The 23,825-nt window shown below is 37.3% G+C and overlaps 1 protein-coding gene and 1 long non-coding RNA gene across 6 annotated transcripts in view; one reads left to right on the top strand and one right to left on the bottom strand.

Moving 5' to 3' along the window:
- Window positions 1–23,825, top strand: part of ANO3 (anoctamin 3) — a 372,668-nt gene that overhangs the window by 27,277 nt on the left and 321,566 nt on the right. The window lies entirely within an intron of this gene.
- On the bottom strand, window positions 14,371–18,387 carry LOC140615373 (uncharacterized). The gene is made up of 3 exons (XR_012016045.1): window positions 18,135–18,387; window positions 17,444–17,520; window positions 14,371–14,699 (listed from the first exon to the last, which is right to left on the bottom strand). It is a non-coding gene; the product is annotated as an uncharacterized lncRNA (long non-coding RNA).

Here is a 23,825-nt window from a genome sequence, read left to right as displayed (position 1 = left end):
GATGTACCGCTGTCATGATGACTTATTTTTTTTTTCCTTTATGAAACACTCCCTACTTTTGGGCAATATAAGATATTACAGAGTCACCTTGTATATTTCTTTCCCCAGCCCTACTCTAAACCATTTCTCTAAAAACTCTGGTTTTTTTTTTTTTTTGGGGGGGGTGTTGTTTGTTTTTATTGAAGAAAGGTATTCAAAACCAAGATCAGGGCATCAGGTATGCATCTTGGTTTTGTAATATCATAGCCTTTGGGCTCTCTCAGCTTAAAAAAAAGTGAACTGTATGTGTGCATAAAGACCTGTATATGAACATATACCCATACATATTATCACCATATGCAACTACCTCTGTCTATGTTGAGCAGCACATGAGTTCATGCTGGTGTAGCCGACCCCAACCCATTACCCCAGGATCGTTCTTGCCTCCCATCTTGTCTGTAACACCCTACTGTCGACAGCGAAGAAACTTGATTCCCACCATCTACCACCCATTAATTTTTCAATCCCGGTGATGTACAGTGTTATCAGAATTGCTAATCCTCATCACACATGACTTTACCTCCTAGAACACAGTATTTGGATACAATTTCTTGTCTTTAATCATCAGATTCCATCCTTCTATACAATTTCTTGTCTTTAGTCTCCCATATTCCATCCCTTTCTAAACTTACTCAGTACCCCACTCCCTTCAGCTACGTGGTTTCATACATTTGCAATACATGGAAATGGCTTTGTCACATTCTTCCTTCTGTCCTTAAATGCCCTGACTACCTAAAATATTTTTTTTAATTTCTATATATTAGCATTTGCTCTTTGTGTCACAAAAGTTCTAAAGGTTCAAACAAATGTGTCGTGTCATGTAACCCTCACTGCAGCATTATAGTAGTTTTATGTCTTAAATATCAGTATTGCTGCACTCGTCAACCTCCTTCCTCCCCAACACATGGCAACCACTGATCATTTTTACTGTCTCTGTAGTTTCCATTTAGAGAACGTCATGTAATTTGGAATCATCCTTATGCAGCCTTTTCAGATTGGCTTCTTTCATCTACTAATTTGCATTTAAGGTTTATCCATGCCTTTTTGTGGTTTGATAGCTCATATCATTTTATTGCTGAATGATATTATGTATACAGTGTATTTAGCCCTTCACTGACTGTAGGGCCTCCTTGAATGTTTCCAGTTTGGGGTGATTATTAATAAAGCTGCTAAAACTTTGACCTGCCAGGTTTTGTAGAGATCTAAGTATTCAATCAATTTGGTAAGTACCTAAGAGCATGAGTGTTAAATAGAGAGTCAGATCACATTTAGCTTTGATTTAAGTACCCAGACTACCTTCCTAAGGGGCCGTGCCATTCTGTATGCATTCCCATCAACAGTGATTGAGAGCTCCAGTCGTTCGGCATCATGGTCAGCAATTTGTATTGTTACTTTTTTTCTAGCCACACTAATGCGAATGGTGGTATTTGTTATTTTATTTACAATTCTTTAATGACAAGATGTTGAACAACATTCATACGCTTATTCGCCACCCGGACATCATCTTTGGTGAATTGTCTGAACAGATCTTTTGCTCAGTTTTTAACTGTGGTGGTGATTTTCCTACGGCAGAGTCCTTAAATTCTTAATCTATTCCTAGATTTCATATTCAAGTCCTCCAGCTATTTGTTTTGCAAATATTTTCCCCAATCTGTAACTTATCTATTCCTTAACAGTGTATTTCTCAGAATAAGAGTTTAAGTTCAATAGCGTCCAACTTGCCAATTCTTTTTTCTTCCATACATGGCACTTTTGCTCTATCTAAAAATCCCTGACTAAATAAATAAGTAAATAAATAAATACATCCCTTATTAGGTCCATGATCATATACATATCCTCTTATATTATATACTGGAAGTTTTATAGTTTTTGTGTATTTTATATTTTGTCTATAGTCTATTTAGAGTTGATTTTGGGGGAAAGACATCAGACCTCTATCTAGGTTACAGACAGGGAGTGAAAACTTTGGAGCAGTGCTTGGAGGCAGGAGAAGGGATTTCAAATCAATCAGCTTCCCTTTCTCTCTCTCAATCTGTCTCTGCCTGAGCTTCAAGGAGTTGGAATGTCTATGTGTGTTGCTAACAGGCTGAGTTAAAAATGGTCTCTCCCACGTGATGGGCTTTCAGATGGCATTTGGGGAACACAAAGTAAAGATTAGGGAGTCAACCCTGAGAGAGCGTGGAGTCAAGACTCCCTACATCCTACATCCTACATCCTACATCCTACATCCTGATTAGGACCCCAGATCTATCTCTTACCAACTACTTGGCCATAGGCAAGTTTTATGTAGTCTTTTGCATTTTAGTGTCTCTCTGTGTATGGGGATAATAGTAATATGCTTCATAGGGATGAGGTAAGATCAAATTAGTTAGTATTTGTTAATTGCCCGGAACAAAACCTGGGACATATTACATACTATAAAAAGTATTTTTAAAGTATTTAGGAAGTAAATGTGAATTTAAATTCAAATTATTTTTAGATTTTTGTTACTGTGGAATTTCCTTTTTTTAACTTCTTATTTTAATTCTTAAAAATTAACAGGAATTTGGGCTGTGTGTGTGTATATGTGTTGTGTATTCTGTTTGAGTGACTATAGAGTTGGGGACGGGGGGTGTCTGTGTTCATGCCTGGCCCAGAATGTTAAGCGGAAAGCATCTCCATTGTGGCCAGTGTGATAATGATGCTTATTGAACTGTGGGCAGGAGAATCCGAGTGCAGCCATGGTTCTCTGCTTCAGCTATCCCATTCTATAAGGAACTTCTTCTTCAGCAACTTTAACACTTCTGATATCTAGTTTATTCATTATTTTCAGTAAGTGAGGTAGGCATAACTGCATATTGCAGCCAGGTCTGAGTGCTGGCCCTGGGAAGAGGAATGACCAGAGACCTGGTCTTGTAGCTGTGCCTAGTAGTGTTAATAAGAAGATGACCCTCTCTTGGAACCATCTAAAACCCTGGCTGATTGCTTTTTTTTTTTTCCCTATATGTTCTGTTTTAAATGTGCAGTCTCTTGTATTTTTCTCTTCTGTATTTTCCCATGCTAGTTCCTACTTTTATTTGACCAACATTTTAATTTAATTTGTTACACTCACTATCCCAGGGCTCTTGTCTGCTTCCTCACTCCTTTCCTAGATATTATCAATATCCAGTCAAACCCCTGACCCCTTTGTGTCCCAAGCAGATGCTTCATATCAGTGTTTACTTACCGCAGATTCATATCTGCCAAACAGCTGTAGTGATTTGAACTCCCCAAAAGGGCAGTATTAATAATCAGAATTTTTGTATGAATTAATGTGCAAAGCTCTTAAAAGAAAAAGTAGTAGAGCTTCAGACTATTAAAAAAGATAACCTTTTCTTAAGATTTTATTTATTTATTTTAGGGGGGGCAGAGGGAGGGGGACAAGGAGACCCCTTGCTGAGCAAGGAGCCCAAGTAGGGGTTTGATTCCAGGACCCTGAGACCATGACCTGAGCTGGAGACAGACACTTAACCAACTGAGCGAGGTGCCCCTAAAAAAGATAATTTTTTTAAAAGAAAAAGGTATATAAACCTAGAACCTCAGAACGTGGCACATACATATTTTTATATGTGAAAGAAAAGTGGGAGAGCTGCTGTCCCGCTGAGTGATGGCTTCAGTCATGGTTCCAGTTGTCACGGTAAATTTAAACTCCTGTGCTAGGTCTGCTAGATCAGGGTTCCTCGATCTTGGCACTGCTGACACTTTGGGCCAGAAAATTCTTTGAGGTAAGTTGTTGCCCTGCTCATTGCAGAACATGTAATAATATCTCTCTCTGGCCTTGACACACTAGATGTCAGAACCTCCTACCAGTTGTGACAGACAGAAATTTCTGGGCATTGCCAGATGTCATCCCACATGCACAAAATTGCCCCCAGTTGAGAACTAAAGCACTACACACTTAAAACATTCTTTTCCAGAAGATCTTCAAGCCCATGGGAAAAGATAGGGTGAGATGAAGAACTTTAAAGTAAATAGGAGTTAGAAATTTGGGCAGAGCTTCAAAGAATTGTATTAAAGTTTTTGTGTTATCTGAGCCTGCTTAATCATTCCATTTTGTACTTGGTGTTTGTTTTATTTGAGTAGAAATCTTCAGTAAATAGCAGTGCAAAGGGAATCATATCTTGTTTTTATTATGGTAAAATAAATAAAGCTCTTTTCCTTGGGATCTCTTGGTTTTTTTCATGAATATTTCTTTGAGATAGAGAATGCATTATTCCAGAAACACACGAAAGATAGGAAGTACCTCATTCAAAGCACCTAACCAGATACCCAGAGCCCAAGAGGAAAACTACAGGGCTAACGTCCTTATCTGTGGGCTTATAACTTAAAGCCACTGCTGTCCTTTTGGGTTGTGTTTTTATTATAATTTTGAAAAAATTCACAAAGTCCTCTTTGTGGTCAAATTAAAGATACCCGTTTACTAAATGCCCACTACTGAGATCAGGCCAAGGATGGATTCTCTACTTAGAAAGACCTCCTAACTCTGCCTAACCTTTTGCATATGGTAGGCACTGAACTCAATAGAATAATTCAACTTAATTCAAGAATGACTAAGTGGCAGAAAAAAAAAATCTCAGAGAAAATTCAAATGGGAATTACTTCTGGCTTGAGAATAAGCAATGGTCCAGGATTTATGGAGCCTGAAGCCTGTGTAATTAAAGGGCCCCTTTCAAAAAACAATGATACAAGTTTATATATAAAATAGTTAGAAAGGGAACATTTAGAGTGGGAAAAGTAAATTACTACAATTACCCCTTTTTTTTTTAATGCTGACAAATTGTACAAAAGCAAAAACTTACGAAAAAAATAAGTAACATGTTATTTTTGTTAATTAACTGCCTGACACCCTCTACCATGTTTTTTTTTTTCCCCCTATAATTTTTGGCTTCCTGCTCTTTGATAGCCTCTTCATATGACCTTGAGTTTATAGTAACTTTTTCTATAGCAAGAACAAAAACCTATATATTATTTCAAACATTGTGCTTGGTTGAACTGCCTTATTTTCATGTGAAAGTTATTTTTAGCTACACAATAATTTTTGCTAATGCCATGTAAGCTTTTAGAACTAATGCCAAATTTGGAAATACCTCTCTCAAGTTTCTTATTTATGATCTATAAGATTTGGAACAATTCCTTGGACATATTTCTGGCTTGGTACATTCCAAGTATTGTTTCTTTTTTTAATATTTTATTTATGTATTCATGAGAGACACAGAGAGAGAGGCAGAGACACAGGCAGAGGGAGAAGCAAGCTCCCTGCGGGGAACCCGATGTGGGACTCGATCCCAACACCTTGGGATCACACCCTGAGCCAAAGGCAGATGCTCAACCACTGAGCCACCCAGGGGCTCCCCCAAGTATTGTTTCTTCTTCCCTTAAGCACAAGTTCTGGAGTGAAGCAGCATAGGACAGATCCATTTCCCAGCCACAACCACTGTCCTCACACCTTCGTGCCACCAGCATACCTGGTGCTGGGTATGTTCACAGCAGATGGCAGGAATAGGTCTAGAAGCCATCTCCACACTGGGACTGCCAGCAATAGCTTAATTCTACATCCATGCGTCTGAGAAGCCCATAATTATAACTCACAAACCAAAGATAACTGCGTTCCCACTTCAGCTTCCCCCTATTAGGTCACAGAGGTATGCACGATCACTCCAAGGTGCCACTTGATAGAAAGTGAGGTATGACCCAGAAAGCTCAAGATACACAGAGACAACCATCCTTACGCATTATGACTTTTGAAGATTTTACCAAAAAATTATTATAGGAAAATATGAAGTGTGAGGCACCCTGAATTTTAAACTTTATTAACCTCATTATCTGCCTGGGGCATAACTACAGTAAAAGAGATGCGCCATTTAATTGATCATTCCATGCCAGCCATGTCATTGTTTGGACTACTTCTTTGCATCTTGATTTTTCCTTGGAATTGTTTAAACCATGGGGCCCAAGCATAAAATTATCATGACTGCATACGAGATAGGCTGGACATTGTGTTTGTTCCTGGATTTTTTTTTTGTTTTCTGGTAAAACACTAGACTGTAGGGTTAGGATTATTAGCTGTGGGTTTGGCAGTCATGGATTTAAATCCCAGCTGCACATTCACTGTGTGACTTTAGAAACGTTGTATCACTTCCTATGCTAGATTCCCTCATCTTTTACTTGAAGAAGATAAGGCCTCCTAACATAATTTCATAAGATACTAGATGTAAAGTGCTTAATATAGTATCTGAAACAAAGGATTGTTCCATAATTAGTGGGGGGGAGGGTGGAGACCCCTTATGTTGTCAGTATTGTGGAATCTCTGTGACTGTGGATCATATAATCCTAACCTTGGACTTTGGGGACCACTCGGATATACTTTGCCCCAGTATTGGGATCCAATATACATTTAGTTTTCCTACTAACTCAGCCTCTGCTTTGACACTTCTTGGATTTCCCAATTCTGTGCCTTCCTCCCAGTCTTTCACATCAATGCCACACACATTCTGTAGCCAACCCCATACATAAGCAAAATCCTGAGCCACCTTCCCGAGCTATTCGAAGGTTTCAGTCATCACTAATTTCCAACTGACCATTTAAACTATTGTTTGTAATGTTTATTCCTGGGCTGCCATTTACTTCTTAGACTTGAAAACTGATTGGACTTCACCACACTGATCTTTAAAAGTCTTTCTAAATGACATAGATCATAATGTGGCATCTACCCCCTGACTCCTTCTTCTTGCCACTCCTGGTCATCCTTTTCATTAGGCCCCAACCTGTGTGGTCATTCCTGGCAGCGTCCTCAAGCCCACTAGATACTGCCACATTGGGTTGATATCTTCAGTGGAAATTTTAAGTGACTCCTAGATCCCTAAACTTTTATCTATACTTCAGGAGGCAACACCATGTATTCTCATATTTTGCTACCATTACATGCAAGCCAACACCAACCCAATAGACTGGACAAAGTCACGTGAGGTCAGGTTTCTTGAGATATTGATGATGACATCAACCCAAGGTCCTTTTTGTTCTTCTCCTGTTAAACTCTTCTCCTGAAAAAACAGTCCCAAAGTTCAGTAAATATATTCATGGTTGATGTAGCCTTAAATGATTCTCAGTCCAGAGATATATTTATTTTCATTCATCCATTCATTTATCTATTTACTCATCCATAAATACTTTTAAAGACCTGCTGTATATACCAGCCACTGTGAAAATCTATGGAAAAAGAGAATAAATAAACTTTACTAATGTTTTTGGTCCTGGCATGCAATCGAAAGTCAAACTGTGGATTCTGCTTTGGAATGATCTTGTTTACTGCTCATCTCTCTCTACTGTCGCTGAAATCACTCTCTTTTTCACAAGTCAGTACGATCTAACCCCCAGTTCGTTATTAAGCCTTCTAAGTGGTCGCTCTGTTTTTGTTTGTTTTCCTGTTCCAGTCATTCCACAGAGGGAGTTAAAATATTCTTTTTAAAAAGCAAATCTGATTATGTCCCTCCCTTCCCACAGTCCTTTCAAAAATGTTCCATTGTCCTCAGGATGGAAATTAGAATCTTGAATCTGCTTCTCTTATTTTTTGCTGTTTCTCTCCTGTCCATGTTCTACATTGTATACCCACTGGCCTGGCATTTGGTTTGGTTCTGTGATTGCCTTCTGCCCTTTTCCATTCTATATATTCTATTCATGAGGCCTGGGACACTTGTCCCGCCTCTTCCATGTCACCATTTTAGTTAGCACATTGCCGTTGCCCCATTTACTTCCAAAAGTCACTTTATCAGAGCAGCCTTATTAATTAGGCCACATCCACAAATTGCACTACCACTTCTTGTGTTTCTAATATTATAGTAAAATGATGTCTAGATTTCTTGGTCTTTCCTACTGGACTGTAAGTTTCCTTAGTAAGTACAGATTAGTCTGTAGCTTGATCACAGATTGCATGCAGTGGCACTTTGGAGTGCTTTGTTGAACAATGATGGCAAATGAATGAATAGCTACTGCTCTCTAAGGCCCATAGTCCAATGAAGTGATCAGAGAAGTAAAAAATCAATGAGAATCAGGTGTGATTAAGAATTCACGAGAGAGGGGCACCTGGGTGGCTCAGCAGTTGAGTGTCTGCCTTTGCTCAGGGCGCGATCTTGGGGTCCAGGTCCCACATCGGGCTTCTTGCAGGGAGCCTGCTTCTCCCTCTGCCTATGTCTTTGCCTCTCTCTCTCTCTCTCTCTCTCTGTGTGTGTGTGTGTGTGTGTCTCTCTCATAAATATAAATAAATAGAACCTTAAAAAAAAAAAAGAGAACTCAAGAGGGTCATATACAGAACATCATGGAAACACAGTACAGGAGAAACTGAGCCATCCAGTAGAGAGGGAAAGATTTCAAGAAAGTTGATGTTGGAGTGGAGCCTTTTGGACTTGTGTAGGGATACACCTTCAGAGAAGAGGGCTAGGTTTTCCCAATGGAAGGCACAATAGATGATAAATAAGGCAAGGGGCACAAAAGAACACTGTGTGTGCCAGGCACAGCAAATAATACTTTGTGGGGTTCCAGGGTGGCTCAGTCGGTTAAGCATCGGACTCTTGATCTCAGCTCAGGTCTTGATTTCATGGTCAGGAGTTCAAGCCCCACATTACATGATGATGATGATGATGATGATGATGATGATACTCTACATTTGGGGCATGGGGTGCACATGGGACAAAAGCAGGCAATGAAGCAAGAGAAGTGGACAGAAACCAGATCTCCAGGGCCCTTGAATTTATAATACCAAGTGACTTGTAAATTAATAGAAGCCATCTGTTAGTTTTCAGTAGAAGAGTGGCAAAACCAGTTTCTTATATGCTGTAACTATTTCTCATTTCCTGACTCAAATGCCCCAAGGAGGAGCAGTTTCTGCTGGAATCACTCTAATAGGTACCACCCCCAGCAGCCATCTTTTAGTAAAATAACGCAGCAATAAATACTGCCCTGCTACACTTTCCTTTTTTGATATCAAATACTTCTTGAAGGTTTTATTTTATGTTTTTTTTTTTAAGTCACATAGTCAAAGCTGCCAGATTACATTTCAACAAAAGGCAAGGAAAATAGCATAGCATAATCTTAGTTTGGTTAAAAAATCTGCTTTACCAAACTTAAATATTGACTTATAAAAATTCACCCTAAACTCTGGGAAAAAACGTGACAATTTATATTACTGAAAAGTTTTCCTATTGCCTCATGCATTGGCTGTATTTCATTTTATGCCTCCAATGATTTTCTTCAGACACCTGCCTCTATTCAGAAACAAGCTCCTTGGAGTAACTGCTTTATCCCTGAAAGCCTTGGTGGATCGCCTGTGCACTGGAGCCATCTGCTGGTCTGATTAACAACACGTTTCCATCTTTGCTCTTTGGGAAAAGGTTGATAAATAGCATGGAATCAAATCATTTGTGGAAAAGAGATGGTGAAGCAATCAGTGATTCATCTCTGTGGTCACCATTGAGAAGTTCCTTCCCTTTGTATCTCAAAATAAGCTCTCGACATTTATTTTTTGATCCTGAGCTATAGGATGAAGACAGCCTGATTCCACTTGTTTGCTTCTGGCAAACCTCTGTCTTCCATCTTGCCACTCTTCCCAACACCATGTCCCCCTCCCCCACCAGCTCCAGTTTTGTGTGACCAGTGAGTTGACGACATTTTGCTTTGGGTACACACAATAATGAACTCGTTCAACAGAATTCTTGTTTCCTTGCCTACTGCGTAGACAAATAAAGCTGTGGTCAGCTTTATTGGTTAAAGTAAAACCTAAGAATAAAGGAAAATTGATCAAGAGTTTAAAATTGTAAGCCTGCCTATATAATGTCATAATCTATCCGACTTCAACACAGCTAAGCACCTCCCTGAGCGGCACATGAGTTATCATTCTAGTGACACAGACACAATGTACTCTCCTCGGTTGGGCCCCCAGATGTCTACACCAGACCACACGTTTGAGATGTTGTGGTTCATATCTTGGCTTAGCAGAGAGGACACGAGTAATTTTAAGCTTATGCTTTTGTACAGTTCTGAAATAATGTAGTTGGTCATGGTGAGATGTCAAACGTAACACTAAGCCCTTGTGGTTTCTATGGCCTACATACTTTTCAAATGCTTGATCTGTTCCCACAAGCTGGTACATTCCCTTATACCAGCGTGCATTCTCAGTTTCCCTCTGGTGAAAGCTTTGACATTGGACTGCCCCATGATGCTAGAGCAGTGTCTGTGCTCCTTCTAAAACAAGGATAAAATCCTCACTGCCACAGGGTAACAAGGAGTCTAGCATGAAAACCTGATATTGGGGCAGTCGGGGTGGCTCAGTGATGTAGTGCCTGCCTTCAGCCCAGGGCGTGATCCTGGAGTCCCGGGACCAAGTCCCACATCGAGCTCCCTGCATGGAGCCTGCTTCTCCCTCTGCCTGTGTCTCTGCCTCTCTCTCTGTGTGTCTCTCATGAATAAATAAATAAAATCTTAAAAAAAAAAAAGGAAAACCTTATCTTGTTTTTCTGCTTTCTAATCCCATTCCTGGCATCAGTTGTCACAGGTTAGGTCTTAGATAGGCAATCCCTGAGATTGAGAGAGGTGTAAGATATTTGCTAAGTCTTTAGTAAAGAAAGCCTTTGGGATCAATACTCCTGAAACGGAGGTGGGGGAAATAGGACTGAGCAGCAGAACGGTTGGGCCTTTATACCCACACTTCCCATCAGTCAGTGGATGTAGACTAACCATGGAAGGGCGGCAGGCTCTTGAATGCAGTAGTTGTTGTCTCTGCGACTAAGACAATCCTGGAAGGACTAAAAGCTGAAGGGAGATCTGGTGGCAAGTCTTTTGCCAAAGCAGTATGTATTTTTTCAATTGGTTGAGTCTGTGTGTTCAGAAACTGAATTAATAACTTTAAGATTTTGGTGAAGAAAAAATAATCAAGAATGGCATCCTATGGCAAAAACTGCCATTTCCAGGCCAAACTCATGCGGACCCTCCAATTATTTGTATTGTGCTACAGCCTACAGCGATTTTTTGTTAAGGCTCTTATATCTTACATAAACAGAACTTTTTTTCTGAGTAGATACAAGCTCCACCATATTAGCTTCAGGTAGAAATTTCTCTAAGGTTCCTGATCAGTCAATCCAACTAGCATTAACTTTCCTCAGCCTAGAAGTCTCAGTGTTGGTAAGATTCAAAAACACAGTGCCTTTAAGTGTTTGTAAAGCATAACTGACAACATAATTGTCCAACCCGATAATTATTGCCAAAAGCACATAAAGCTTTGAGTCATGAGCGTGACGTGATGCCTAGATCTCCCGTCCCTTTTTCTGTGACCTTGAACAAGCCATGTGACTTCAAGCCATTTACTTCAATATTCCCTATTTGTTGACTCAGTGTATTAATACCTACTTCATCCCTTTGTGAATATAAAATAAGAAAATGGATATAAAGGAACTTTGACAAAGGTAAAGTGTGTCATAAATGCCATGAGTAGCTCCTTAGCTCTGGGCGTGCAGCCCCCCTCTTATATCTTGGTATATATCCTAAGTTGGTTTTCTTTCTTTAGAGTGTACTTTGTGTGTGTGTATGTGTTTAGAATGCTAACCCATCCCCTCATTTTGTTGTTGTTGTTACTGTTGTTCTTATCCTACCCTAAAAAAAAAAAAAAAAATCTTACCACCTACTTGTAAATGATGGATGGCCCTCATCTCTTCTCAAAACTAACACAGAACCTCTCCTCTTCACTTCTTCTTATGCTAGGTGCCAACCTGAGGACCACTACTTCTTCATGAGCATATTTCCTGGGTCCACAGCATATGTTTTTATTGTTATTTAAGTTCAAGACCCTCCATACCTATAAGAGGTTACAAAAGAGGTTAATTTTTAAAATTGTATATATTTTATATATTTATTAAATATATAAATAAAATTGATATATGTAAATAAATGTATATATGTGTGTGTATGTGTGTTTGTCTGTGTGTGTACATATATATATATATATATTACCCAATATTCAAGTTGTTATGTCACATTGCATGCATCAGAAATGTCAATACACAAGTAAAGCCAGAATTTGAACGTGAATAAAAGAAGAACAATTATTAGAGATTTCTTATTCTTCTTTATTCTTTTACTGGGCCATAGTAAAATCATTGCTACTTTCTGATCCTTTACTCTTAGCCTAAATCTGTTTCAGAATCAAAGCTTTCTTGCTTTCTCCTGAGATCCATGCCATGCAAAGGAAGGTAGGCCACCCTGAGATGAAAATAGACTGGCCAAAAGACTTGAGCCTCCTGTAAATATGACTCTTTTTAAGACAAGATTTTAAGTGAGTAAAATCATAGAAATGGATAGTTCAACAAAATAGGTTGATTTATTTGTAACCCATTCTCTTCTCTTTGAGCAGAGAACAGAGGAGGAAATGGACACAGATAGGAAAGCATTAATAGTGAAAAGTAATAGGGATATGAGTATAGGACTGGAGGGCAGAGGGTCTTCAATAGTGAATCCTTGTTAATGAGGACAAGTCAGCATCTCTGCAAAGAGGCTGTAAGATACCTTGACTACAAGAAGGAATAAGTAAGGGGTAGATGAATCTAAAGGCAGTTTCTATCCCTCCTCTAGATTGAGATTCTTTCGATTTACTGCTTCATTGGTTAGTTTAATTTTGAAATAAGATGATTCTTTAATGTCATTCTTATTAAAGATCTGTCTTTTCACAAGAATGTTCCTGGTTCTTCTCCAGAATTTTCATTTCCTGTTGTTGTCTTGTAGAGTTTTCTTTTAGGTGACTCATGGATAAGATCAGCCTGCGGTTAAATCTGAGGCCTGTCCTAAGGAGTCCTGCCCTGTGATCAGGGCTTTTGGTTTGGGTCAGGGCCCTTTGGAGAACGTGTTCCAGTCTGCTAAGACTGCTCAAGCTCTCCGAGAATCATACTTAAAAGAAGAAAATGCAGACAAGTCGCCAGTGACCCACTATTGCCTTGCATATTCATATTATTCCTTTGTTTTGATGGAGATTCAGTAGAATTCATAGTCTATGATTTCTGAGAAGGTAACTTGTCCAACTTTGTCTCTGACATACTGATCAGTAGTAGTGAACCAACCATCTTCAATTAGTGGCATTATTGCTCAAAAACAGAAGAGTAATAAACTACACTTGTCAACACAAGGGTAAGAGAATGTTATGAATCAGAATTAAGCCTCTAGGGCTTCTTCTCATAACCCATGTATCTTTTGAAACACAACTTGAATTCTATATGCCTCAATTCCCTCCTGAATAAAATGAGTATAATGAGCCCGGCCTCATAATCTTATTTTTAAACATGGATTAGGGTTATGAATGTAAGATACTGGGCATAGTTCTTGCCAGATAGTAGTCAATACATGTTATGTATTATCATTATTATTATATAATTATAGCTTGTTCTGAGCCAAACAGTTAAAGTATTATTCTGCATCTTCTAAGGTGCATGAATTCAGGCAACTTGTAAATCTTTGAGTTGATTTTTATTTAAGGCACCTGATACAGAAACGGGGCTATAGTGAAACATTTTATATGTATTTGTTCTTTTCCGTTTGAAGCTGGCTTTATCAAGTAAACCTGCTTTGAGGAAGGAACAACTCCCCCCCACCCCACCCTGCCCTTCTAATAAATGAGCCTCAATTTTTCTTCTAAGGAACCTTCCCTGTTTAAGTTCTGTATGGTCTGGTTGGAGATGGTCATATTTAGCACAATAATTGTCACCTTGGTTTTGGTCAGTGGATGCAAGTATAACTTAATTTGAACCCGTAAGAGTCAAGTGTAGATGCCCCTCCAAAGAAGGGGGAAGAAGGAGGTGTAAGCTGAGGATATGCACTCCTGGAGCTGCCAGGGACCTACCTGCTCATTCTGTAGAGAGAGTTTGCCTGACAATGAAGCTAAGAAAGGGGATGGTGGAGTGAAGAGGAGGAAAAGTGAACCAATAATATCATTGGAGGTCCTTGACCCGGGTGTTCTTGAAAAAAACTCTTAGCCCTTGGCTTCTTCTTTATAGGAGTCAATAATTTCCTGTCTTGCTTATGTCAGTTTCAATCTGGTTTCTGTCTTGGCAGCCAGAAATCCTTAACAATAAGTTTGTAGGAGAATTGCTCAGTGTTATAGTTCCCCTCAGAATGAATACCCATCTCCGATTTCAGGATATATTACGGCTATTATTCCAAGCCTTTTTTGTTCACATTCGTAAAATCTTACAGAGATTAAGTTAGTGCTGCATGTGGTTCCTATATTGTTTTTATTAAATACTTACCTATGTCACATATGCTGCTTTCTGTTTTTCACTCAGTTTGAATATCTGGGCCCAGACTGCCATTGGGAGATTGCTTTGAGGCAATAGTAGGCTCCAGATACACTGTCCTTGACATCATGGAAAAGATAGATTCTGAGATAAAACTAAATGTGTTATTTACAGAATTTTTAAAGCAGTTTAAACACAGAGCCAGAAGCACTGAAGCTAACATAGTGATCATGCATAGACTCTACCTACTTTATCAATGGCCAACATGCCTCACAGGTGATTTACAGACATACGCACTCCCCGTAGCACATCCCTTCAGCTTCTCCTCTATGTCTTAGAAGGTATTTAAGAAAGTTACAGACACGGTTGTCCCTTTTCCTATATAAAAAAGTGAATATTTTATTCTTATGTATAACCATAGCACAATGATCAAAATCAGTAAGTTAGCATTGATACAATTCCTTTATTAAATGTGTGTATATGCATATGTGATATATATGATACACATATATGTATTCCATTTTTTGTCCACTACCAACACTTTTGTTGATTCTTTCTACTCATTTTCTTGTTTGTTTATAAATGTGAAGCATTACCATGGGTCTAAAGCCAGATATATAGGCAAAAGGATACTCAGGGGAATATCACTTTCCTCCATCTCTTTTACCCTTTTCACTCTGATTCCGTGCACCTCCTGAAGGTCGCCAATTTCAATATAATGGAATTTATCTTTCTGTGGGGTTTTTTTCACACAATGAGCAAGTATGTATATATATTCTTATTTCCTCTTCTTTGTAAAATTCTATAGATTATCTTTCATATAAACAGAGTATTTGTAGAGCTCTCATTCTGTTTTTACAGCTACATACTATTCCACCTTGAAAATGCATCATAGTTTTTTAAATCATCTTTCTATATGTAATCATTCAGGCTGTTCTCAATATTTTACATTTATAAAAAAATGATTCAGAGACGCCTGGCTGGCTTAGTGGTTGAGCATCTGTCTTGGCTCATCCCGGGATCGAGTCCTGCATTGGGATCCTTGCATGGAGCCTGAGTTTCCCTCTGCCTGTATTTCTGCCTCTCTCTCTGAATCTCTCATGAATAAATAAATAAAATCTTTAAAAAAAATGATTCAATAGGCAAACTTGTATACATATTTTTCATAATGTTATAAATAAAATCCCCAGAGGTGAAATTGCTAGATCAAAATGCAAATACATGTGTAGTTTTGTTGATTTTTGCTAAATTCCCTTCAAAAGAGATTGTGCCAATTTGCATTCTCCTCAACAATGCATTCTTCAAAAGTTTTTTCTTGTTATTGTATTGTTTCAAAAAAGGTTGAAAGTTTTAAAAAGACAAACCTTTTATGAAAGAAATAAGTGTGCATTCCTCAAATCTGTGAGATTTGATGGTGTGAAACACTAACTCAAATGTCTGGAAAGTATTCAATTACCAAGTACTAGATTCATTTACTCTAATTCTTATTGAGTCAGAAATAGGGTTACATGCAGTTTCAATTTCTTTTTAATTTGGGAAAAATATATACTTTTACCCAAACTCAGTTATTCATAATCTATAATTATCAAGTTATAATTATCAAATAATTATCAAATTAATTATTCATTTATTATAGTTATAATTTCTTCTTATTATTCTGGGCCCTTTTCTATCATGATCCCATGCATTGAGTAATTAAGATTTTGAAGTCTGACAAAACTGGGTGTGAATTCCGGAGTTTTCATTTATGTGATATTAACAGTTTGCTTATCATCTCTAAAATCTGGGTTTTTAATTCTATATAATTGATTCTAATTACATTTCCTACTAAGTACATTGTTAGGATTAAGTAGAATTACTATGGAATCTTTACATACAGCATCTGGAGTGGGGTAAGCTTCAAATTATATTTTTCATTTCCCTGAAACATTTTGGGGAATAAAATAAAATTTTATTTTATTTTGATTTTTAAAAATTGTGTTTACTTTCTTTTTGTCAATGTTTCATACTTTATACTTATATATTTGTCAAAATATGTTTCTTATTGCAGAACATCTTAGATAATTTTATTTCGAGATTTTACAAATAAAATAAGGTAAATCTTAAGAAATTGTAATTTTTTAAATGATTCTCAAATATATCTGAAGATATTTTTCTTTTTCTAAAAAGCACGAGTCATAGATGAAAAACAAACAATACTGTGTCTGTTTCTGGTTTTATAATGAGGGTGAAGAGCTTTACTCTTTACATCTTTTAAGTGTAGGTAAAAGGTTCTATGACAGACATCCAGACATCTATTCTCTTAGTAAAGTGAAAATAATTAGTAACAGAAAAGCTATATAAGCCCAAATGCATGTACCAAAATTTAGATGCCAAGGTTTTTTTATTCTAACCTTTATTCTGTAGTTTATAACTTAGCATATTGCATATCAGTCTTAATCTTTACTTAAACATTATACTGTGCTCAGATGAAAGTGTTTATGAATGTCATAAGTTAGTGGGAGATGTAAGAGCTGGACCGATTCTAAAATAAAAAAAAATCCTTCTCTTACATGAATATGGCAGACAAAAACTGGATTGTTTACAGGAACCATTAGATAGGCTGTGTAGTAATTTTTTTAAACCAAAGTTTAGAAGTTTAAACAGTTTCGTGAATCTCTTTATGAAAATATCAATCTCCACCTCTACTACTATCTTTTGTGATAACATCGTGTATGTGTGTGTGTGTGTGTGTGCGCGTGCTTGTGTTTAACACAGGACTGAACTTACAGGATGTGTAGCATATTAACCCAATTAGATTAGCTTGTCCATTTAGCTTGTGGAAATCACAAAGAGGAAACTTGCTCATTTATTTTGTCAGTACAATTTCTATAGGAACAATTTCTATGGGAATCTCTCTTAAATTTAAAGCTAAAAACTGGTTAATTTGTTTTTACTTAGTATGACATACTTTTTTTTCAGTACGTTCAAAATTAGGTTTTGAAATCAGTGCTCTTAATTTAGCATCGTACATTAAAACTGAAAAGACATAGGAAGTAATCTGACTTATTAATAGTCTCTAAAATTTGCATCCTCAAAACATTTTAAGTTATTTACTTATTGCCCATTTGTTGGGTACTTACTGAGTGCCAGGAAATGTTCTAGTCTTCATATAATTGAACAAAACTGTCAATGATTCTGCCCTGGTGTTGATCACATCCTAGAGTAGAAAATCCATGAAGTATATGAATATGAACATTACATAGTATTTTAGAAGCTGATAGGTGTTGTGTGTAAAAAATAATGTAGAGCAGAGGAAGGAGGATTGAGGGGTCTTTATATTTTTACAGATCATTGCAAACATCACTTGTTGCCTAGAAATTCATTATGTCTGGATACTATTTAACTATTACTCTATTTTTGGACAGTTATTTCAAATATTATCCAAGATATGGAAAATCTGAATCCAAAGTTCTACTAAATATAGAGAACTCCTCTAAGCATTTCATGGAATTTTGTTAATTTTTGTCTAGAATTTTTCGATATTTATATTAATTATAATTTGGATTAAAAGTCATTTACGGATTTGTATTCAGGTTTTTGAACCTGACATCTCTTATTTAATGAAAATCGTATTATATATTCACAAATGCATCAAGACATTATTAAATCATTTATATGATAATACATTGCTACTTTAAGCAGAAAAATAATACCCCAAGCACATTGTTATTCATGTGGGGACAAGTTGGTGACCTCCCATTTATGCTAAGTAGAGCTCTGTTTTATCGCAGCAAGAAGCAGGGCTAATTTGCATCTCCATTTACATCCAACCTTCTGAAAATGAGTCATGACTTGTGGCTGAGAGATTTCTATTGCTTGTTGCAAAGCGTAGCACTGTCTTGCCTTCACAGCTCTCTTCTGGCTGTCCTTTCTTCCTGGAACTCTTTTTCTGTAGATCAGCTTCTTGGGTGGCCCCTTCTCACAACCAAGGACTCAACTCAAATGTCACCCCATCAAAAAGACTTTCCTCCCATGTTATTGAAGCAGCCTTTCTCCTTGATTACATCCTCTGGGGTCCATTTCATTTTCCTCAGGACTGAAGTTGATTCATTCGTTTCCTTGGTGATTGTCATTATGTTGTCACCTTGTCCTTCTACTTTGGTCCCCTGAGTGCCCAGCACTTGTCCAACGTGGTCTCCACCATAACTTTGGGCTCAGCTAAGTGTCTGGCACATACTAAGTGCTCAAGAAATACTTGTTGAGTGAAGAATGAAAAATGATGAGCACCCTAAAGTTTGCATAGTTAAAATATTCCCGGAAGTTAGTCTCCTTAATTTAACATTTTCACTGTAGTTATTTCCATTGCTAGATTAAATGGGAAATCAAATTGATACTTCATGAAAAAAATGCATTTACAATAAAGTAGTATATTATAGGGTTGTATAGTATGGTATGTTTATGTTTAATACAACGGTTAAAATCATGGGCTGTGGAGCTAGATCACCAGGCTAATTCTGGCTTAGCTGCTTACTTGAACAAATTACTTCACTCCTTTTTGCCTTTTCATCTGAAAAATCAAAATAATTATAGTGCCTACATCATACAGTTATTGCAAAGATAACTAAATGAGTTTATTCCCCTGTAGTGTTTATGGTAATGCATAGTACATAGTAAACATTTGACAATATTAGCTATTATTGTTATCATGATTATTGTTCAGTGACCGTACTTCTCATTCTCATGGTGACCCTTGTGCATAAATAAAAAAGCACAAGTGTGATCCCCACATATCCAGTAAAATTGTCCATAAAAACTCAGTTTAAAAAAAAAACTCAGTTTTGAGCAATGTTCATATTTTTAATCATACCAATGCTTCCCTTGATAGTATAACTGTTTTTCAGAAACGCATTTTCAGTGCTATTATAGAAAAATAAAACACTGGGCTATTTCAAAGATGCTAAGTATATGAGTGCTGAAGACTACTTGCCAGAAATTATATAAAGTGCAAACGTAGCACCTTGTCCCCAATTTCCTCTGCCTCTTGAGGATCGTTTTAATTGAAATTGGTCCCCAGAAATACAAAATATTGGAGCTAAACTTTGCTAAAATGTGTCCTTTAAATATGCTTTCTTTATTTCCAATGCTTGGGTAAATAGCATGTTACATTTCTTCTAAACTTAATAGATGACAGGAACTCAATAATTCCCCTGACCCAATCTAAAGCTCTTGCCCCACTGTGAAAAGAGACATCTTACTGCGCTTGAATATCCTGTTTGAGATTCCTCAGGCTTCAAACATGACCATTAAGTCATATGTTAAATGCAAAGAGCAGATTCAATGCTATAATGAGAACAGGAAGACCCAGAAAAAATACTGCAACACATTGGCATGTTCTCCCAGAACTGAGGTAACCTGAGGCTTCACATGGGCAACAATGACTTTGGCAAATAGCATTTCAATTTATTTTTATTTATTTTATTTTTGTTTTTTAATCATATAAGATGTTTTAATTTTATTATTTTTCCAAGTTTTTATTTAAATTCCAGTTAGCTAACACACAGTGCAATATTAGTTTCAGGTGTAGAATTGAGTGATTCAACACTTACACACAACGCCCAGTGCTCACCACAAGTGCCTTCCTTAAGACCCATCACCCATCTAACCCCTCCCCCGCCCACCCCTCTAACAACCCTCAGTTTGTTCTCTCCCATTAGGAGTCTGTTTTATGGTTTGCCTCTCTTTTTTTTTTTTTTACCCCCTATGTTCATCTGTTATGTTTCTTAAATTCCACATATGAGTGAAATCATATGGCATTTGTCTTTCTCTGACTATTTCACTTAGCATAATCCCCTCTAGCTCCATCCAGGTTGTTGTGGTCCTAGAGGAGAACCCCGGCAGTAACCTCTTTGACATTAGCCACAGCAATGTTTTAGGTAGGTCTCTGGTGACAAAGAGAATGAAAGAAAAATAAGAATATTGGGACTTCACCAAGATACGAAACTTCTGCACAGTGAAGGTTGCCATCAACAAAACTAAAAGGCAAATGTTCAGAATGGGAGAAGATATTTGCAAATGACATATCTGATAAAGGATTAGTATCCAAAATCTATAAAGTATCATCAAACTCAACACGCAAAAAACTCAAATAATCTAGGTAAGAAATAGGCAGAAGACATGAATAGACATTTTTCCAAAGAAGATATTCCGATGGCTAATAGAAGACACATCAAATGATGCTCAACATCACTGATCACCAGGGAAATACAAAGCGAAATACAATGAGATATCATCACCTCGCACGTGTCTGAATGGCTAAAATCAACATTAGAAACAACAGATGTTGGTGAGAATGTGGAGAAAAGGTTACACTTTTGGTAACACTTACACTGTTGGTGGGAAGGTACAGCCACCATGGAGAACAGTATGGGGGGTTCCCCAGAAAGTCAAGCTGTGTGTTTTTTTCACATATATGCTTGTGTGAGATAGTTTCTATTACAGTTTCTGCTTCATCCTAATAATGGGCATTTCTGAAATATGATTGGATTTAGATGAAAAAGTAATCCGAAGTGCCATGGCTCCTAAAAAAAAGCTCCATGCCTCAAAACATAGCCCCTGATTTAGTCTGTGGTCCTAAACTTCACCATAGGATTCTATACTCCTCACATATCTACCCAACAAACAAATACATATCATACTAACTCTGTGCATGTTAATAATACTTAGGTGTTTTCCTTATTTATGCTTTCATATATTCCTGCCTTTAAAGAAATTACTCTTTAGTAAGAAACATGTAGACCAATATCTTTAGTTCAAATAATAAATGCCAACATAGTAGCAAGTAATAGCTAGTATTTGCAAAGCGTTTACTATGTTTACAGAAACTAATATACTATTCTGTATAGCTTACTTAATAATTCCTATAATCTCATCATGTAGTACTAATAATCTCAATTTTACAGATAAGAGAATTGAGGCAAAGGGGGTGTGAATCACTTAGGCTATTTAGAAAGCAAGTGGTAGAGCTGGGATTCTAATCCAGGTAAGATCTTCACTCCAGGGCCCACATTTTTAATTACTCTGCTACAATCAAAGTTTGAATATAATTTTACCAGGACAAGGATAAGTAAGATGCAATTAAGCTTTGAGGTGAGATGCAGAATAGGGAGTTTTCAAGGAAAATGAGCGGAGATATGACAATCTGAAATGAGATTTGACAGATGCCTAATTTTCCAAGCAGATGATCAAAGGATAAGTATTTCAGGCGAGAAACAAAAGCAAAGAAAGAGAGGGATTGATGATAATTGAAATTGTTGTAAACATTTCTTTGCCTCCTGAATCATGTTCAAATTAATTAAACTAACATTGAAGGGCCAATATGATCTTCCCTCAACCTAAATATCTAGTCCTTTTTTGTTTTTGTTTTTTTTTTTACTATTGTCTTCTGCTCTTTACCTTACATATTGTAACATGTTGTTTCTTCTTCCATCTTCATGCTTTCCTACCTCTATTTCTCCATATATGTTATTCCATCCATATGAATCTGCTCTGTAGGTCTCTGCTGTTCATCTTTTACTTAATCTTCAAGGCCTCATTCAGAAATGCCTCCCCCTTCATAAAACATTTCCCTCCATGGCCAATCTTGCATTTCTCTTCCTATTCTGCTCCATAGCACGCACTTCATACTTCTCCGTGTTGCCCACTACTTCCCACACACAGTTCACCTCTTCATGTATTTATGCATCATTCTGTTCATCCATTAATAACTATGGGGCTAGCCAGCTATCATCCGTCTGTACAAATCATCTACCAAAAAAGTTTTAATGCAAAGTTGTTTAACAGCAGGTAAAAATCTTGGGCTTTGTAATCTAACACAGCTGGCTGGGATTACTAGCCCTGAGTTTACAGACCATCTAGCAAGTGTGCTCCACAATCTGAAGTTATATTTCCTCATTCTAGAAGTGGACAGAAAATACATCCCTCAGAGCACTGTTGTGAAGATTAAATCTAATGGTAAATGCAAAGCACTTAGCTCAATATGAACATTAACGAAATGATAGCCATGATCATTACTATTGTTTAGAAAAGAGGAATATTCCAAGGAATATCCCAATATACCAATCAGACATTTAAGAATCATAGATGAATAATGCATCAGCGTTTCCCAATTTTTGGTGTTTATTCTAATTGTATATAATCATCACCCCAGGAGCTTGTTAAAATGCAGACTCCATGTGGCTTTACTTCCAGACACTCTGATGCTCTGTTTTGGTTTGGGGCAAGAATCTCCATTTTTAAGAAATAACCTGAGTGACTCTATTGCATATGATTTGGGGGCTGTATTTTGAAGACTCTGAAGAAATGCCAAAGCGAAGACATGGCCAGTGAAAATTCTCAGCTAGAAAAACAGTATGTTTATTAGCCAGACGTGCCAGCCTGGATGTAATCAATCTCTTATCAATCTCTTTCCCATTCTCCTCTCTCTTGTTGGAGAAGAGAGGGGGGAAAAAAAAGCTTTTTTTCTTTATGCATGATCTACCCAGATTATATATTCTTTGCAAAAATACAGGCTTTGATGCTTATATGTAAGAATTCTCACATATCATATTTCTTTGATTTACAGAGAACAAAGGAAAGCTGAAATAAATCAAAAAAAGGAAGATTCCATATAATAGCAAAGATTTAAAGATAAAATCTATTGTTTATATAAAAGATTCATTTTTGTTTGATTAACTAAAGTTATCTTTTTTCCTGAAAAAGCAATTGAGAGTTCTCCATTGTGATTTTAACTATTCTCAGAAACAGAAAACTTCATCATGAATAGCCATCAGAATATTTCCTGGGCAAAGAACACCAGTGTCCTTCTATGAATCTGAAATCAAGTGAACCTCAAATCAAGATCTTATGGGAAACTGAATTTGTTTTGATTCTATCTGCTTCTTTGGGGTTTTTGTGATTTGAATACCTAATCTCATTCCAGAGATTCTGACTTAAAGGAAAAAAAATCTCAAATGAGGCCCAGATATAAGTACTTTTTAAAGTCTCCCAGTTAGGGACACCTGGGCGGCTCAGCAGCTGAGCTTCTGCCTTCGGCTCAAGTTGTGACCCCAGGGTCCTGGGATCGAGTCCTGCATCAGGCTCCCTGCATGGAGCCTGCTTCTCCCTCTGCCTGGGTCTCTGCCTCTCTCTCTGTGTCTCTGATGAATAAATAAATTTAAAAAATAAAATTAAAAACTAAATAAATAGAAAATAAAATCTCCCAGATGATTGTGGTCATCTAGGTTTGAGAACCACCAGCGTCCCAAAATGTGACTTCTAGCTTCAATTCTACCAGAAGTGCTTGAATCAGTGCTTACAAACACAAATACCTGATTCCTATCCTGGCTATTGAATCAGAAATCTCTGAGGGTGGCTTCAGCATCTACAATGTTAACAAAAATTTCTGATGATTTTATGCACAGTAGCCAGTGAGAACCCCCACCAACTAAATGGTTTCCTCCTCCAGTACATGGAAAAGGAAAGGAT

The sequence above is a fragment of the Canis lupus genome, chromosome 23, assembly GCF_048164855.1.
Source record: "Canis lupus baileyi chromosome 23, mCanLup2.hap1, whole genome shotgun sequence".
NCBI classification, from domain to species: domain Eukaryota; kingdom Metazoa; phylum Chordata; class Mammalia; order Carnivora; family Canidae; genus Canis; species Canis lupus.
Note: the sequence above shows the minus strand (reverse complement) of the source record. Positions and strands in the feature narration are given on the sequence as shown.